The sequence below is a fragment of the Nansenia antarctica genome, assembly GCF_963989245.1.
Source record: "Nansenia antarctica genome assembly, chromosome: 8".
In the NCBI taxonomy this organism is placed as follows: domain Eukaryota; kingdom Metazoa; phylum Chordata; class Actinopteri; order Argentiniformes; family Microstomatidae; genus Nansenia; species Nansenia antarctica.
In genome coordinates, this window is record NC_137678.1 from 22,484,318 (window position 1) to 22,502,415 (window position 18,098).

Sequence of the window (18,098 nt, forward strand, 5' to 3'; positions counted from 1 at the left end):
CCCTTCTTTTTCATCATACTTTTTTACATTTCAGTCCAAACCAGACGGGACCTGACAATACTAACCCTAACCCTGACTGTAACCAGGGAGTAGCTGAAAAGGACTGTATAATTTAGGAAGGGGCTGGTTATCTAACTAATGGAGCTAAATAGGCAGTATAGGAGGATACAGGCAGGGGGCGCCAGCAAACCGTTAGACTAGCAGTTAATATCGTTAGCCTTAGCATGGGAACTAGCATTAGCATTAGCCGTTAGCATTCAAACAACTAGCATTAGCATTAGCCTTGTACTTAGCATTAGCATACAATTAGCATTAGCATTGGAACTACAAACAACTAACACACGGTATTACATATGAACAACACATTTATTATACATGACTGATGTATCCATCCCCAAATATACATTCCCTCCCGGCCGGCCACACACACACTCAATCACTCACTGATAGTCTCTGGCCTGAACAGGCTGATAGTCCAGGGCGGTGGTGCGCGTTGAGGCCTGGTTGAATGGCATGTGCGTCGATGAAGTTAGCCGACGAAAGGGGGGGGTGACGTAGCAATGCGGAGGGAAAGGGCCGTCTTCGTGGTCCACCACGAGGTGAAGGGCCCAAGTCCGGTGGTCCGCGTCGAAGCTCCGCTGGAGTCAGTGTTCGCTCGTGGAGGCGACGATTATGTCCAGCTGGCGTCTCGCTTGGTCCAACGTTGAACAGCCGGCGGCTGGCAAGGCGGTCCAACGGGAACACAACTAAACGGGCTACACTGGTACACTCAATAATCGCTTTCCTAGCGTCCTCAGCTTCTGCACGGTGTGCGTCGTACTGAATCCGCCATCTTGCATTGACTTCGCGTTACTCTCTCTCTCATTTGGTCTCTCTCGTTCTGCTGCTCACCACACACTGACTCGCGGACTACTTCCGTTTCTTATATATACACCACCGAACGTAGCATCCGGGTCACGGATACACCCCGGATATACTACGTCATCAACATATACATAAACAGTACAATAATAATACATACACTTCACAAACGTATATGAATTGTATAGAAAATAATAAAGAAATACCAGGGGCAAAATCGGGCTGGTTTGGGGAAACTAAAACTGGCTCTAAAACTGTGGGCCTTCACAACACTGACCCTAACCAGACGGGACCTGACAATACTAACCCTAACCCTGACCCTAACCAGACGGGACCTGACAATACTAACCCTAACTAGGGTTGGGTACCGTTTGGGTTTTATCCGGTACCGGTACCTAACCGATACTTTAAAAACGGTACCGGTACCAAAACGGTACTTAATTCGGTACTTTTGATTTTTTTAAATGACATATATATATATAATAATAACACGGTCGACAACATTAAACAGCTTTTCACTTTTTTATTGCTGAGGCACAATATATATTAGTTAAATATACACTCAAATTAAAATAAATGAAAATAAAACTCCTGAGCCTTGGGGACTCCATTAAGCTGGGGATGCCTATCGTTGGTACTGATGTCCAATACGAGTACACACTTGTTCGGCAGCCCCTCAAGGACATCAGATTATTCTTAGAAAAGGGATCTAGTGAAGAGGCCTGCATAGCCCCCGGAACCAAGAAGACCGAGAGGAAATATAACTCTGATGAACTGGAGCCCTCCACCTCGTCAAAATCCAAACTCTGTTGCCGCTCAGCTACTACTACTCCCCTCCCCCTCTCTGGTCCATGATACATGACGATTCATTTTTCAGACACAGTAGTAGGATAAGGACAGTACCCGAATATCAAGAGATCCCCGATCATGTTGTCCTCCTCGCAGAGACGCAGCCACACATCCGCACAACGTCATCAACAGACGCGTCGAATCCTGGAGTGCACTGTCCAATCAAAGGCTTGCGTTCGTAAACTCGCTCTGAGAGCGTCGCAGCGCACACTGGGCCCGACGTCATAAGGGGAGCAAGTCATTTGATTGGACAGAAGGCATTCCACGAGTGGTGATCAGAATTCCAGAACGAGTTTTTGGAACGCACCCATAAGTCGAGCGTCGCGTTACGCCAACCCGCTAGCGGAAGTTGCTATTAGCAACCTTCTCGTTATCCTTCCGTACTCGCTGCTTTCACTGAGTGGAAATTTAACAGGCGATGTGACGTCGCGAGATAGAAAAGTACCGAAATGAGGCACCGAAATCTCCTTTGCGATTCGGTACGGGTACATACCGAATGTAAAGTAACCGGTACCTACCGGTACCGATTTTCGGTACCCAACCCTAACCCTAACCCTGACCCTAACCAGACGGGACCTGACAATACTAACCCTAACCCTGACCCTAACCAGACGGGACCTGACAGTTGATTTGGGCCCAGCGGTGCTCAGGTTTGCCGTGACAGAGATACGTCTTGTGTGGCTGTGCCTCTCTGTCACTGCTCTGGTCAGTGGTAGATGCTCTGGTCAGTGGTAGATGCTCTGGTCAGTGGTAGATGCTCTGGTCAGAGGTAGATGCTCTGGTCAGAGGTAGATGCTCTGGTCAGTGGTAGCAGCACCTGGGGGGTATTCCATCAACGTCACTAAAGGAAAATCCAGGCTTATTTTGATAAATCTCATGAGATTTAGGATTGTCCTGGATTGAGACCTGGATTGTCCTTATGATTAGACATTATTGGAATACCCCCCTGTTCAATTAAATTATTTTGTTGTTGTTTTTTCCCTTTATTGATGCAGGGAGTCTCTCTGAGACTAGTGTCTCTTTCAGGTGAGCCCTGCTTACAAAGGCACATGAGAAACAAAACAAGAAGCAAAACAAGAAAGAAAGGTCAAGCTAAATTAATAAATAAATACAAAGTATACAATTTAAGTCATACTATGAGCTATGTGAAACATATGCGTTCTTCTTTGACAGTTCATCTTAAACTACCTCAGAGACATAAGGGAGTACAGGTTTAGAGAATCAAGGATTTTGTTCTAATATTGTGGTGCAAAAAAACTAAAGGTCTTAAAGGTCTTCCCAACTCAGATTGTACAAAGAGAACATCTAGAGTTATCCATTCTTGGGTGTGAGTCGTATAACGATAATTTGTATTTCTTAATTTCACGAGTGATGTAAGACACATCACAGCTTTTGTCGTAGCCTTTTGTGAATAAATAGGATGTCATAATAAATAGGAGGTAATAATAATAATAAATGGTGAATTCAATATGCACACAATTACCCTCAAATAAAAGCTGACAATCTATACTTATTATACTATACCTCATAATAATAGTTTGATTTCAAATCCAAACTTTTGAAGTACAGAGTCAAAAGAATTATAAATGCTTCACTGTCCCAGTAATTATGCAGCGCACTCTATCCATTAACAACTTTTTTTAATTTGTATAAATATGTTACATTTATCTTAACACATAAATAATCAAGATTGATTACAACTTCAACAACATGATTATTATGTAAGAAAATAACCTAGCATAGCTACTATCATTTTGGTATTATTTTCTAGAAAACAAAACTGTAAGGAATTTCAATGGAATTGACCCCATGACCCCTCAATGACAACCAATGACTGAGATGATGTTGTATACTCAGGTGAAAGGGGGGACGTTCGACAAGGAGAAGTTTGACGACCTTTGCTGGATGATGTCGATGAAGAAGAACTACCGAGGCGGGTCGGAGCTGTGCCCCCAGAGAGACAGCTTCAGGTTGTTCTGTCTGTTCAACCTGCTGTCGGAGGACAGATACCCGCTGGTCATGATCCCAGAGGAGGTGAGAGAGGGAGGGCGGGGAGATGGAGGGATGAGGGAGGAAAGGGGAGAGAGGGAGGGCGGGGAGATGGAGGGATGAGGGAGGAAAGGGGAGAGAGGGAGGGCGGGGAGATGGAGGGATGAGAGGAAAGGGGAGAGAGGTAGTGAGGGGAATAAAAAGATAGAGGTAAGGGAAGTGTATTCTGGGTAGAGATTAATTCCTGGACACAAAGGCTCCATGTTAACATTCCATTACGTTAATGCCTTCCAGTAACTAATTAATCTGATCTGCAGTGCAAACCAATGATGAGTTGATAACATCACAATTATAACTCAACCTAAATACATGGCTATGTGCTCCTTTTTAAAGCTGCTTGTTTGTAACTTGTTCTAACCTTTAATGGGCATTTTGAATGTATATCTCATGTTAGTTGTACAAGTAGTTACCGTATGATAGTTGTGTTGAACCAACTGGAGAAAATACAATATTTTTTATGGCAGTCATGGGAGGGATTAGAAAACTGAGATCAACACGTTCCTGGCAGATATTAATGAGCATCAGGTTGCTGGTGACGCTCGTTTCATCTGCTATGGTCCATCAATACAATCTCATATAAACTACAGTTTTCACTGGACTGAGCCTTTAACATAATAGCATTGTTAGAATGTCTAAATCACATGTAGTAACACACCTGGAAGCGTTGTCATGACGACCATACTTTTATTTGATAGCCAAAGATGTACCGCATGCTTTGCATTGTTTCCCCGCCACCGCGATGTCCTCTGTTTACACAGGGTTGTCAAGCAGAAAGGCTGTGCGACGAGGATGGGATTGCAGAGCACAATGGATTAGCAGTCCATCGCCTTAACCACTCGGCCATCTCGTCATGCACTCATGTTGAAGAGGTAGCGCTTCCGGTCGGATCCTTAAAGCCCTTGACCATGGCATTTTGCATGAGTGACCTGATGCAAGATCTGTTGAAGAATTGAGCCAAAGCACTTCCATTTGGTGGTCCCAGCTGGTAAAACGTTTAGTCAAAGGGCTCGTCCGGGATTTGAAGTCGGGACCTCTCGCACCCTAAGCGAGAATCATACTCCTAGACCAACGAGCCGTCTGAATAAACTATGCCCCTCCCCCGCAACTGAGCCTTAGGTTGGGAGAAGTGTCCACCCTGAAAGGCATAAAGAAGGGACTCTTTCAGATCCTCTTTTGTTTGGTGTATCCTGTCCGGCTTGGCATGATGTGCTGCCTATGTTGAGTTCAAACTGAGGCTCTGTAGCTCAATGGATAGGGCATTGGACTTCTAGGCTTCTCTGTAGTAGGAATTCAAAGGTTGTGGGTTCGAGTCCCACCAGAGTCGTTTGGTTTTGTTTTCTTCTCAATACAGATGATCTGCTGCAGCATTTTTTTGCCTTGTCGGCACCATCTCCTAGTCTTCTTTCCTGTCGCTGGCATTGTTCTAACGTTTTTTGGAACTGAGTGATCTTTTTAGCCCGTCTCTGTGGCGCAATTGGTTAGCGCGTTCGGCTGTTAACCGGAAGGCTGGTGGTTCGATCCCACCCAGGGACTTGCAGATTTTGATAGACTCTCCCAACTGTCAAATACTCTCTTGTTTGGCTTACATTAAATCCAGCCCGAGGCTCTGTTGCGCATTGTAGCTCTAGGCTTCTACCTTTTAGGAATTCAAAGGTTGTGGGTTTGAGTCCCACCAGAGTTGTTTGGTTATGTTTTCTTCTCAATACAGATGACCTCCTGCAGGGTTTTTTAGCCTGTGGCTTCCATATTGAAAAAGTTTCCGCGCTCAAAGAAGTTGTTCGATGATGTCCCATTTGAATGTGCTCTACGAAAGATGTACCGCATGCTTTGCATTGTTTCTCCACCACCGCGATGTCCTCTGTTTACACAGGGTTGTCAAGCAGAAAGGCTGTGCGACGAGGATGGGATTGCAGAGCACAATGGATTAGCAGTCCATCGCCTTAACCACTCAGCCATCTCGTCATGCACTCATGTTGAAGAGGTAGCGCTTCCGGTCGGATCCTTAAAGCCCTTGACCATGGCATTTTGCATTAGTGACCTGATGCAAGATCTGTTGAAGAATTGAGCCAAAGTCCTTCCATTTGGTGGTCCCAGCTGGTGAAACGTTTAGTCAAAGGGCTCGTCCGGGATTTGAACCCGGGACCTCTCGCACCCAAAGAGAGAATCATACCCCTAGACCAACGAGCCGTCTGAATAAACTATGCCCCTCCCCCGCAACTGAGCCTTAGGTTGGGAGAAGTGTCCACCCTGAAAGGCATAAAGAAGGGACTCTTTCAGATCCTCTTTTGTTTGGTGTATCCTGTCCGGCTTGGCATGATGTGCTGCCTATGTTGAGTTCAAACTGAGGCTCTGTAGCGCAATGGATAGCGCATTGGACTTCTAGGCTTCTCTGTAGTAGGAATTCAAAGGTTGTGGGTTCGAGTCCCACCAGAGTCGTTTGGTTTTGTTTTCTTCTCAATACAGATGATCTGCTGCAGCATTTTTTTGCCTTGTCGGCACCATCTCCTAGTCTTCTTTCCTGTCGCTGGCATTGTTTTAAAGTTTTTTTGGAACTGAGTGATCTTTTTAGCCCGTCTCTGTGGCGCAATTGGTTAGCGCGTTCGGCTGTTAACCGGAAGGCTGGTGGTTCGATCCCACCCAGGGACTTGCAGATTTTGATAGACTCTCCCAACTGTCAAATACTCTCTTGTTTGGCTTACATTAAATCCAGCCCGAGGCTCTGTTGCGCATTGTAGCTCTAGGCTTCTACCTTTTAGGAATTCAAAGGTTGTGGGTTTGAGTCCCACCCGAGTTGTTTGGTTATGTTTTCTTCTCAATACAGATGACCTCCTGCAGGGTTTTTTAGCCTGTGGCTTCCATATTGAAAAAGTTTCCGCGCTCAAAGAAGTTGTTCGATGATGTCCCATTTGAATGTGCTCTACGAAAGATGTACCGCATGCTTTGCATTGTTTCTCCACCACCGCGATGTCCTCTGTTTACACAGGGTTGTCAAGCAGAAAGGCTGTGTGACGAGGATGGGATTGCAGAGCACAATGGATTAGCAGTCCATCGCCTTAACCACTCGGCCGTCTCGTCATGCACTCATGTTGAAGATACATTTGGGGTAGTGGTGGTCTAGTGGATAGTGAGTTGGACTTGTGATCGGAAGGTTGTGAGTTCAAATCCCGCCTGAAGCCACACCACTACTAGTGTGCCCTTGGGTAAGGCACTAGCCCTCAGTTACTCCAGGGGGAATGTCCCTGTAATTCGTAATTGTAAGTTGCTTTGGATAAAAGCGTCTGCTAAATGGCAAAATTAATTAAATTAAATTAATTGAAGAGGTAGCGCTTCCGGTCGGATCCTTAAAGCCCTTGACCCTGGCATTTTGCATGAGTGACCTGATGCAAGATCTGTTGAAGAATTGAGCCAAAGTACTTCCATTTGGTGGTCCCAGCTGGTGAAACGTTTAGTGAAAGGGCTCATCCTGGATTTGAACCCGGGACCTCCCGCGCCCTAAGCGAGAATCATACCCCTAGACCAACGAGCCGTCTGAATAAACTATGCCCCTCCCCCGCAACTGAGCCTTAGGTTGGGAGAAGTGTCCACCCTGAAAGGCATAAAGAAGGGACTCTTTCAGATCCTCTTTTGTTTGGTGTATCCTGTCCGGCTTGGCACGATGTGCTGCCTATGTTGAGTTCAAACTGAGGCTCTGTAGCGCATTGGACTTCTAGGCTTCTCTGTAGTAGGCATTCAAAGGTTGTGGGTTCGAGTCCCACCAGAGTCGTTTGGTTTTGTTTTCTTCTCAATACAGATGATCTGCTGCAGCATTTTTTTGCCTTGTCGGCACCATCTCCTAGTCTTCTTTCCTGTCGCTGGCATTGTTTTAAAGTTGTTTTGGAACTGAGTGATCTTTTTAGCCCGTCTCTGTGGCGCAATTGGTTAGCGCGTTCGGCTGTTAACCGGAAGGCTGGTGGTTCGATCCCACCCAGGGACTTGCAGATTTTGATAGACTCTCCCAACTGTCAAATACTCTCTTGTTTGGCTTACATAAAATCCAGCCCGAGGCTCTGTTGCGCATTGTAGCTCTAGGCTTCTACCTTTTAGGAATTCAAAGGTTGTGGGTTTGAGTCCCACCAGAGTTGTTTGGTTATGTTTTCTTCTCAATACAGATGACCTTGCACTGGGCCTGGTCTTCAAGATACGCTACACCACAAAGACACCCAAGTACCTGTCAACATACTTCCAAAAAGTGAACAACGTCCACACATACAATACCAGAGGAAGCTCCACGAACCACGTTCAACCGCGTTGCACCACAAACAAGGGGTTAAACTCGTTTGCAAACTATGCAGTAAAAATGTGGAACGCCCTTCCTATAATCTTAAAGGAGTGCAAAACACTGCCCACCTTCAAAACCACTCTCAAAAAACATTTACAGGAGGCTGCAATCCGTAACTGGACCCTCTAAATCAAAAATCAGATTAAAAGACCCGAACTACCCACTGTACATACTTTGTGTTTTGTCCCCCGCCCCCACCTGTGGTGTATGTCACCACCTGTCCTACCCGCTGTACATACCTTATGTTTTGTTGTATTGTTCTTCCCATGATGGATGTATGTTTATCTTGTAGATAGTAATAGTTATTTGTCTGTATTATCTTGTAGATAGTACTAGTTTTTTTGTCTGTCTTACATGTAACGATGAATTGAGAATCAAGGACCCCAATTGAAATAAGCCAGTGGCTTTCTTGGGTTTTTATCCTGTTAGTTGACCTTGTATGTAATATGTACTTTCATGTACCTACTTCTGCAAATCTTCTAATAAAGTTTTCAATCAATCAATCAAAACCTCCTGCAGGGTTTTTTAGCCTGTGGCTTCCATATTGAAAAAGTTTCCGCGCTCAAAGAAGTTGTTCGATGATGTCCCATTTGAATGTGCTCTACGAAAGATGTACCGCATGCTTTGCATTGTTTCTCCACCACCGCGATGTCCTCTGTTTACACAGGGTTGTCAAGCAGAAAGGCTGTACGACGAGGATGGGATTGCAGAGCACAATGGATTAGCAGTCCATCGCCTTAACCACTCGGCCACCTCGTCATGCACTCATGTCGAAGAGGTAGCGCTTCCGGTCGGATCCTTAAAGCCCTTGACCATGGAATTTTGCATGAGTGACCTGATGCAAGATCTGTTGAAGAATTGAGCCAAAGCACTTCCATTTGGTGGTCCCAGCTGGTGAAACGTTTAGTCAAAGGGCTCGTCCGGGATTAGAACCCGGGACCTGCCCTCGCACCGAAAGCGAGAATCATAGCCCTAGACCAACGAGCCGTATGAATAAACTGTGCCCCTCCCCCGCAACTGAGCCTTAGGTTGGGAGAAGTGTCCACCCTGAAAGGCATAAAGAAGGGACTCTTTCAGATCCTCTTTTGTTTGGTGTATCCTGTCCGGCTTGGCATGATATGCTGCCTATGTTGAGTTCAAACTGAGGCTCTGTAGCGCATTGGACTTCTCGGCTTCTCTGTAGTAGGAATTCAAAGGTTGTGGGTTCGAGTCCCACCAGAGTCGTTTGGTTTTGTTTTCTTCTCAATACAGATGATCTGCTGCAGCATTTTTTTGCCTTGTCGGCACCATCTCCTAGTCTTCTTTCCTGTCGCTGGCATTGTTTTAACTTTTTTGGGAACTGAGTGATCTTTTTAGCCCGTCTCTGTGGTGCAATTGGTTAGCGCGTTCGGCTGTTAACCGGAAGGCTGGTGGTTCGATCCCACCCAGGGACTTGCAGATTTTGATAGACTCTCCCAACTGTCAAATACTCTCTTGTTTGGCTTACATTAAATCCAGCCCGAGGCTCTGTTGCGCATTGTAGCTCTAGGCTTCTACCTTTTAGGAATTCAAAGGTTGTGGGTTTGAGTCCCACCAGAGTTGTTTGGTTATGTTTTCTTCTCAATACAGATGACCTCCTGCAGGGTTTTTTAGCCTGTGGCTTCCATATTGAAAAAGTTTCCGCGCTCAAAGCAGTTGTTCGATGATGTCCCATTTGAATGTGCTCTACGAAAGATGTACCGCATGCTTTGCATTGTTTCTCCACCACCGCGATGTCCTCTGTTTACACAGGGTTGTCAAGCAGAAAGGCTGTGCGACGAGGATGGGATTGCAGAGCACAATGGATTAGCAGTCCATCGCCTTAACCACTCGGCCACCTCGTCATGCACTCATGTTGAAGAGGTAGCGCTTCCGGTCGGATCCTTAAAGCCCTTGACCATGGAATTTTGCATGAGTGACCTGATGCAAGATCTGTTGAAGAATTGAGCCAAAGCACTTCCATTTGATGATGAAAACCTTTATTGTCCCCAATGGGGACATTTTGTTGGCAAACAGCTTAGTTAGGGCAGACAGAAAACATTCAATAAATAAATAGATAAAACAGTGCAGGCTCAATAAGTAAAAAGTTCCAAGTTCCAAAGTTCCAGCTCCAGGTCTCCCCCACCCTGCAGGGCCTGGTTGTAGAGTCGTAGTGCAGCTGGAACAAAGGACTGTCCAAATCTTTTTGTACTTTGACGGGGGAGAACAAATCTGTGGCTGAACTTGCTCCTCATCCCCGCCAGCTCGCAGTACATCGGGTGGGAGGGATTGGCCAGCATGGCCGCCAGTTTTTTCCCCATCCTCTGTTCTGCCACCACCTCTAGGCTGTCCAGCCCGGTCCCCACCACAGAGCTGGCCTTCTTCACCAGTTTGTTTAGCTTCGCAGCATCCCTGGCACAGATGTTTCCACCCCAGCAGGCCACGGCGAAGAACAGAACGCTGGCAACCACCGACTGATAAAACATTCGCAGCAGCTTGTTGCAGACGCCGAAAGACCTCAGCCTTCTCAGGAAAAACAGTCTGCTCTGCCCTTTCCTGAGAAGAGCCTCGGTGTTGTCAGTCCAGTCCAGTTTGTTATTCATTTGTACTCCCAGGTACCTGTAGGAGTCCACCCTCTCGACTTCCACCCCCTTGATGGTGATGGGGGCTGGGGTCCTTCTCTTCCTCCTAAAATCCACCACCAACTCCTTTGTTTTGCTGGTGTTAAGCAAAAGGTAGTTGGTGTCGCACCACTGCACAAAGCTCTCCACCAGGGCCCTGTACTCCTCATCCCTGTCGTCTGTGATGTAACCGACGATAGAGGAGTCGTCAGAAAACTTCTGCAGGTGGCACTGGTCGGAGCTAAACTGGAAGTCGGAGGTATAGAGGGTGAAGAGAAAGGGTGACAGAACAGTTCCCTGGGGGGCACCGGTGTTGCACACCACCACCTCAGACTGACAGCCCTGCAGTCTCACATACTGACGTCTGTCTGTGAGGTAGTTGTGGATCCAAGCCGTCAGGGAGTCCTCCACACACATCACTGCTAGTTTGTCGTTGGTGGTCCCAGCTGGTGAAACGTTTAGTCAAAGGGCTCGTCCGGGATTTGAACCCGGGACCTCTCGCACCCAAAGCGAGAATCATACCCCTAGACCAACGAGCTGTCTGAATAAACTGTGCCCCTCCCCCGCAACTGAGCCTTAGGTTGGGAGAAGTGTCCACCCTGAAAGGCATAAAGAAGGGACTCTTTCAGACTCTTTCAGATCCTCTTTTTGTTTGAGTCCCACCAGAGTTGTTTGGTTATGTTTTCTTCTCAATACAGATGACCTCCTGCAGGGTTTTTTAGCCTGTGGCTTCCATATTGAAAAAGTTTCCGCGCTCAAAGAAGTTGTTCGATGATGTCCCATTTGAATGTGCTCTACGAAAGATGTACCGCATGCTTTGGATTGTTTCTCCACCACCGTGATGTCCTCTGTTTACACAGGGTTGTCAAGCAGAAAGGCTGTGCGACGAGGATGGGATTGCAGAGCACAATGGATTAGCAGTCCATCGCCTTAACCACTCGGCCATCTCGTCATGCACTCATGTTGAAGAGGTAGCGCTTCCGGTCAGATCCTTAAAGCCCTTGACCATGGCATTTTGCATGAGTGACCTGATGCAAGATCTGTTGAAGAATTGAGCCAAAGTCCTTCCATTTGGTGGTCCCAGCTGGTGAAACGTTTAGTCAAAGGGCTCGTCCGGGATTTGAACCCGGGACCTCTCGCACCCAAAGCGAGAATCATACCCCTAGACCAACGAGCCGTCTGAATAAACTATGCCCCTCCCCCGCAACTGAGCCTTAGGTTGGGAGAAGTGTCCACCCTGAAAGGCATAAAGAAGGGACTCTTTCAGATCCTCTTTTGTTTGGTGTATCCTGTCCGGCTTGGCATGATGTGCTGCCTATGTTGAGTTCAAACTGAGGCTCTGTAGCGCAATGGATAGCGCATTGGACTTCTAGGCTTCTCTGTAGTAGGAATTCAAAGGTTGTGGGTTCGAGTCCCACCAGAGTCGTTTGGTTTTGTTTTCTTCTCAATACAGATGATCTGCTGCAGCATTTTTTTGCCTTGTCGGCACCATCTCCTAGTCTTCTTTCCTGTCGCTGGCATTGTTTTAAAGTTTTTTTGGAACTGAGTGATCTTTTTAGCCCGTCTCTGTGGTGCAATTGGTTAGCGCGTTCGGCTGTTAACCGGAAGGCTGGTGGTTCGATCCCACCCAGTGTATCCTGTCCGGCTTGGCACGATGTGCTGCCTATGTTGAGTTCAAACTGAGGCTCTGTAGCGCATTGGACTTCTAGGCTTCTCTGTAGTAGGCATTCAAAGGTTGTGGGTTCGAGTCCCACCAGAGTCGTTTGGTTTTGTTTTCTTCTCAATACAGATGATCTGCTGCAGCATTTTTTTGCCTTGTCGGCACCATCTCCTAGTCTTCTTTCCTGTCGCTGGCATTGTTCTAACGCTTTTTAGCCTGTCTCTGTGGCGCAATTGGTTAGCGCGTTCGGCTGTTAACCGGAAGGCTGGTGGTTCGATCCCACCCAGGGACTTGCAGATTTTGATAGACTCTCCCAACTGTCAAATACTCTCTTGTTTGGCTTACATTAAATCCAGCCCGAGGCTCTGTTGCGCATTGTAGCTCTAGGCTTCTACCTTTTAGGAATTCAAAGGTTGTGGGTTTGAGTCCCACCAGAGTTGAATGAATGAATGAATGGTCTTTATTGTCATTGATATAGTACAGGTACCATACAACGAAATTTGGGAGGGGGGGCTCCCCTGGTGCTAGGAAAAAAACTAAAAACAAGAAGGGAAAAGAGCTGGTTTACATAAATAAAGGCTATGTACACTATCCACTATACTATACTATACAAATAAAACACTGTGCTGTACTCTATGCTATGCTATACCTATTCTAACATTTCCTATCTCTGAACCTTATGTACCCGAGGGTTGTCATATTGCACATAGTGTTATTGCACATTCATTTAAAGTGTCGCAGTTTGCAGGTTTGAAATGTTCACAGTTGTGTTTCGGTATTGCACTTGATTTCAATCTAGTAGCTGCCATCAAATTGTCTAGATTGTCCAGGGCCTAGAACCTAGGTCTTTGCTGTGTTCAGGGCCTGAATGGCCCTGGGGTAGAAGCTGAGCTTCAGTCTGTTTGTCCTTGCGAACATGGTCCTGAACCGCCTGTCCGAGGGCAGCCGAGCAAAGTGTTCGTACCCAGGGTGGGATGGGTCTCTGGAGATCTTGGAGGCCTTCCTGAGGCAGCGTGTGTTGTACAGCTCTTCCAGAGAGGGGAGGGGGGCGCCGGTGATCTTCTGGGCCGATCTCACGACTCTCTGTAGCGCATTCCTCTCTGCGGCTGTGCAGCTGGAGAACCACACGCAGATGCAGTAGGTGAGGATGCTCTCCACTGCGCAGCGGTAGAAGGTCACAAGCATCTCCTGTCCGATGTGGTCTTTCCTGAGGACTCTCAGGAAGTAGAGCCGCTGTTGTGCCTTCTTGGGAGGGATTAGAAAACTGAGATCAACACGTTCCTGGCAGATATTAATGAGCATCAGGTTGCTGGTGATGCTCGTTTCATCTGCTGTGGTCCATCAATACAATCTCATATAAACTACAGTTTTCACTGGACTGAGCCTTTAACATAATAGCATTGTTAGAATGTCTAAATCACATGTAGTAACACACCTGGAAGCGTTGTCATGACTACCATACTTTTATTTGATAGCCAACATCTCCAAATGACGCCCTGAGGCTGCGATTAACATTTGAAAAGCATTTGTGCATGTGTGTACACCCTCTTCATGGTGTATTGAAACTGACCTTACAGTTTTGTATGGCCTAACCATTTCAACCGTAATGGCGACATTTAATATGGTATGGCAAATGTTGGTATTCTCTTACATCCTGAGAACCCCGAATGTCCATATCATTTTCATATATCACAACCTCGAAAGTAATTTTTTCCACCTCTGCTCGATTCTATTGGCTCTGACGCTTCAAATGAGGGGTCAATCATGACATTCTGACCAATAATTTCGGGAGAAATTTGACTGCGTAATCTGACCTGGTGTGAAAAAGAGGCGGGTGCGCCAGACAAGCGCGCAGCAGGGCCCTGCTTGATGCAAACAGAGTCTTAACAGTTGGATTTGGGTGCAATTTATACCTATAGTGATATATCAATGAAATATAATACATTTTACAGTCTTGACACATGAGAAAGTCTGATACACTGATGGTGACAAAATGTCTCCAAATGGCACAATTTGGTTGTCCGCCTAAACATACCTGTACTAAAACAGGTACAAAGTTGCATTGGCTCACATTACTAGCATCTAATTTGGCACAAGTACTCATCAGACCCTGGAGTACTGATTCCTAGATGATTTGGGCTTATTCAGTCAGGTTTCCAAGCTGATATTCACTCTAAAAGCTGTTGTTTTTTTAGGCGGAGAGTGAATTTGAGATTTTTCACAATGTTCTAGCTCTATTTACTCTGACACAGTAACAGTGTTAGCTTTCATATTTGATACCAAGATCATTATGAAGGCCCTTGTGATTGTGGAGATATTCTATATTCACTGTGGGCATGTCATTTCGAGCAGAAAACCTGAAAAATACGACCGATAAGAACACAACCAGTGCATTATTCTTTGCATAGTATTGATCTAATTCAACTGTTACACTAACGCTGGACCTCCTTGGTTTAAAAATAAATAAATAGAAAAATGTAAGGAGTGGGTCATAGAAGACAGGTTAACCAAACAGGTCAATGCTCTGCAATGATTGTTGCAGCAAGACTACTGCCCTTGGAGCATCTGGACTGTGCCTGTCCGTGTTCCTGTGATACAGCTTTCACATCTGAGGGCTGGTTTGAGCAAGGCACTGTGCTCTACAAATCACCTTCTTCTAGAAATAACCACTGATTAAATGATCAATATACAAATCTGCACAGTGACTTGCTGAGGCTGATCCTCTCACACGCCGACAGTAGCTTTGGAAACCTCTTGGCTAAACTGTTGGTATGTCCTTCTCCATGTCCTTCTCCATTGTTGTTAAACAATACAATCTATGCGTGAGCTCAGAAAAAATGTAATTATGGTACATTGTAAGGGTCAAACTGGGGAAGCCGTTACTGGCGATAAAAGGGGTTTTGTTTTGTATCCAGTTTGGTTAACACTATTCTTTGCATGGGGCAAGACCTCACTGCCTAATCAATTGGCTTGCATTTAAAACCAGCTTAAAGCCTGCTAGATCACAGTTCCTTATGACAAACCTAGCCGACTACTTCAAGATATACTATATTACATGACTATTTAATAATGGCTATGGATGTGCATCTATCGAACTTGATTTTCACCCGCTAGAGAAGCTGTGAATGTTTATTGTGACTTTGAGTAACTTCATGTTTTTCGTCACTGGGATCATCTTCTAACACTCGCAGTTGGAGTACCTTCTGAAGAAAATCTCCATGGCGATGAACCAGGAGTGGGACGGGAAGCCCCTGGAGGACCTTCTATCCCAGGAAGCCTCTGTGTGGGAGGAGGGCAAGTCGGTGTGGGCGTTCCTGGAGCACATGGGCGCTGGGCGGCTGCTGAGGGTGGGCAGTGTGGAGGGCTTCAGTCTGGCCCTGGACCAGGTCTTTCTGGAGATGTACCACAACATCCTCAAGCGGGTGAGTGGAGAATGTTTACGTTTTTTCCCATTTAGCAGACACTTTTATCTAAAGCATCGTTTCTCAACGGGGCGGTACCGCCCCCCAGGGGGCGTTCAGACAACATCGGGGGGCGCTGGAACAAATATTTTTAAAAGGGGGGCGTTGAGGTGTTCTTGGGGGGCGGTCACGCATAAAGTATTTTTCTCATGAAAAACAGCTGTCAGCAGTGTTATTACGGGTACGTTCGTAAATGCACGAACGGTCAGTTCGCTCGGACAAACCGTCTTTTCAAAGGTAGTATGGGTAGATCGCATGGCATTGAACGAAACCCAAAAGGAGAAAAAAAAAAAAGTTTGCCTATCATCCATCCTCACTATGGCTTTTGCCACTTGATTGACGTACAGGTAAGCCAGTCTGCGATCTGATCTTTTCACCTAACACACGGTTCACCACGCATGCGCAGTCAACAGCGCCAACTACAAAATACTAAATACCGGCGAGACTAATTACCTAGTTAGCCTTCCAATTTCTACTATTTACTATGTAATACTAAAGAAAGGGAATACAAATGAGTGGGGAAGCTGGACCAAGTAAGAAACCAATAACGTACAACTTCCATCCAGAATGGGAGGAGGACTTTTTTACACGATGTGCAGTGTTTCCTCCAGGATTTTTCCCATTAGTGGCGGAGCGGCTACCTTTCGATTTTTTTTCCGCGTGCACGCGCATAAAACGCGCACTGGCGCTCAAAACAAAGACTAGAGGGTGGCAACAATTATAATTTCTTAAATAGCGGTTAAGTCATTAAAGCCGAGAAGGTGATTTTATATAGAAGGTGATCAAATACCAATATATCCTACAGCTGCAGCGGAACATGTGGAACGCGCATTACACACACACACACAGAAAGAAAGGTGCTTGCACGTTAGGTGCGAGAATGCTCGGTTAACCCATTAGCGGGAACATTATTTGTTTCACAAAATAGGCTGATTTAATTGACCATGAACATCAGAGACATACATTACGAATGTTCATTTAAAATACTCTATACTGAGCACTGGTATAAGAACATGAACCAGAGAACAGCAGTAAATGCAATAACCCACAGTCGTCGCTGATGATGTTGCATTTTCGATTAGGATACGGGATTAAAGGCACCGGCGACGGGCTAAGAGAGAAATCCAAATGTCCCGCTAAATTCGAACCAGTGGTGTAGTCTAGGTGATATGCAGGACTACGCCGTATTACCCACTAGGAAAGGCCAAGGATTTCCATATACCCACTTAAAAATGTGTGAGGATACATAACGGCGTTTTGTGACAGAACTTTCACTTTCATTCATAAAATTCACCCCGTCTGTGTTACGAAGCACTTGACTTTGGACCATTGGGACTAGCGTCATATACCATTAACTACAAATATGAAATATGTCAAAATGCAGCACTATCATGCACAGATCAGCCGTATAACATGTAATTTATATAGATATATATAACGTTAGACAGGGAGCGCAGTTCCGAAATGAACGATATGAAAAAAATCACAGTATACCCACTAGAAAAAACTAGACTACACCACTGATTCGGACCAATCACAAAACTGTTTTGAAAGCGCGTCGCCTTGCGCCGCGCGCCTGTTGAGAGATTCAGTCTCGATTGCAGTGCGAACACAAACGACGAGGTTAATTGCAACATTGTAACATATTGTAACTACGCCCTAAATCGTAACGAAATGTTGGTCTGGAAGCGGCCTAAATCTAGCTTCAATCTGCTTTTTTTCTGTTCTCCGGTCATAATAACTTGCTGCCTTTCTGCGCAGCCTGAATCAAAGTGGACTGTCTGAATAGTGGCGGAGGAAATTCTTTCGTGGCGGCCCGCCACCAATAAATGCATATAGAGGAAACACTGATGTGATATTGGAAGTGCGTCTGTCTGATCTGCAGATCTACGATGGCTGTTTGGAAGAAGGGAAATGTAGCAAAAGAGCGAAAACGTACGGCTGCAACGATAGCTTCTTATCGCGTCAGTCACGTTCTTGTTAAACACAAGAAGAAAACAAAGACGGCGAAATTGTGAAAAAAGCGTTTCTCGAGGCTGCAGATTGCCTTTTCGATGACAGATCCACAGTGGCTGATGACACCTTGCAAGCCTGCCTACACCTTACAACCAGCTCCTACAGCCCTGACTACTAGAAACTAGCTGCCTCCTCCCAGTGCCAGGTCTCCCACTAAGGTAGAGAAATGCATGTATTTCCTCCTTTCAAACTAGGGAATTACCTGTTTTGTATCTGGTTTACTTTTCTGTTTGTTGGATCAGTAGTTGGCTATGGTACTGCAGACT